General features: G+C 42.3%; 1 non-coding gene across 1 annotated transcript; it reads right to left on the minus strand.

Moving 5' to 3' along the window:
- Window positions 1-1,658: 1,658 nt before the first annotated feature.
- On the minus strand, window positions 1,659-1,731 carry Trnav-cac. Its single transcript has one exon. It is a non-coding gene; the product is annotated as a tRNA-Val (tRNA).
- Window positions 1,732-1,955: the final 224 nt, after the last annotated feature.

Raw genomic sequence — 1,955 nt, forward strand, 5'->3', positions numbered from 1 at the left:
GAGTCCTTGATTTAAAAAGACAACAATTTGGTTGGTCTTTCAACCAAACAAATCCACAGGCCAAGCCTCAGGCTGGTGCCTATTGGATGAGACTTTGCAAACAAGGACCCAAATTGCCTGGATTATAATGTGACTGGGCTTTCCTTCTTTCTCTGAAATGCACGGACTGCCAAACAAAAGAAATGGGCATTCTGTGCTGTGCATTTCTCAGTAGTCACTCATCCCATTTCCAACCTACCTAGTATAGCCCAGGAGCCCTAATTTTCCCTGATTCTGGAAGCCTCTTTGTATGCTGTAGCTGACTTTAGTGAGAGAACCAGTGAGCATTAACATGGCAGCCCCACACAGCAGAACTTAGGTCCACTCTCCAGCCTCGGTCAGGGTAACTGAGACTGTTACCTTATTTGTGAAGCTGTATGTGTGAAATTGCCAGGCTAGACTTATGTCAGGGCAGGAAACATGTTCCCATAGAAGCCGTGTCTCCGGGTATATTCTCTCTCCCTTCAAATATATGCATGCTAACTATTTGGGATGACCAGTCTCAGCCTCCTGTCTGGGTCAGACATGGAATGGTTTCTATTTTACTTGTCACACCTGCCAGGGACAGTGACATTTGTTGTTTTAATTGGTTCAGTGCCTGGCAATGGTGAATTGAGCAGTGACTAGAGTGCCCATCATCTTTGGTGGTCTTTGCAAAATGTTTTCTAGTGTCAACCAATGTGTTGGTTAATAGATTGGGAATATTTTGTTTATAGACATTTACAGTGACAGTTATCCTTATAGGTACCTACCTCTCCATACAGAAATGCTCTAATCCCTAAAAGAAAATTTGTCCATTTTCTAGTTGAAATCCCCCAGTCCTTATTAAAGGCTGCAGTTAGAATGTAGGCAGATGATAAAATATGCTTAGATACCCCAGGAGCACCTGGTACATGGTGAGCTTAGATATGTACTAAACCCCTCCTTGTGCATCCAGCCTGATTGGATACTTTGTCCAGGATTTAGTTTCCTCTGAGTTTATGAAGTCATAGCCTCATAATTTGGCATCTTCTGTGTCCCTTCTTCCCTACGGCTAACTTGGATAACTTTTAGCTGGGTTGTCAATTGAAGTAAATTCTGATTGGGAGTGAGTCATAAAGCTGCCGTATTTGGCTTTAGATATTTTCCTTTGTACTTACAGAAAAAAAAAATAGATGATATTAAGAAAGAGCTAGGAGTTGCCAGGCGAGCGCGCTACCGCTTGAGCCACATCCCCAGCCCTATAAATTTAGGTTTTATATAAGCTTCTGCTTCCATTGTGAAAATATGTGGTTGTTGCCATGAGAGTTTTCCCTGAGACTCAGGGAAAATCCAGGGTGTAAGCAATGCTTTTTTCTGATAAGCAACATGTGGAGGTGGTGATATGGTTCAGGGAGTACTAGACATGCAGTCTGAAGCTCTGGGTCCTTGGAGGCTGTCCCTTATTAGCTATGTGACTGGCAAGTCACAATCTCACTGAGGCATGGTTTCCTCCTCTGTCAAGTATAGTTAATAATACTCGCCTCAGTCACGCCATGGGGTTGCTCTGAAAACCCCAAAGGCAACTTTAAATTCTTTTCTTTTTTTTAAATATATTTTTATTTGTAGATGGATATACTATCTTTATTTAATTTATTTTTATGTGGTGCTGGGGATTGAACCCAGTGCCTCTTGCATGTGAGGCAAGTGCTCTACCACTGAGCCACAACCCCAGCCCTTTAAATACTTTTCTTACATGGAGGTTCTAAAATCAGCACTTAGGGTGAAAGTTGAGGATAGTAAAATTATGCTAATGACTAGTGTTATGGTTTAGCATAACACTAAACTGATTGGCTGATTAACTGGTTGGTAACTGTAGGCAGGTAGGGTATGGTTGGAGGAGGTGGGTCCCTGGGGGCTTTCCTTTGGGGTTTATATATTGTCCTTGTTGAACAGAG

This window comes from Marmota marmota, unplaced genomic scaffold (genome assembly GCF_001458135.2).
Source record: "Marmota marmota marmota unplaced genomic scaffold, marMar, whole genome shotgun sequence".
Lineage (NCBI taxonomy): Eukaryota > Metazoa > Chordata > Mammalia > Rodentia > Sciuridae > Marmota > Marmota marmota.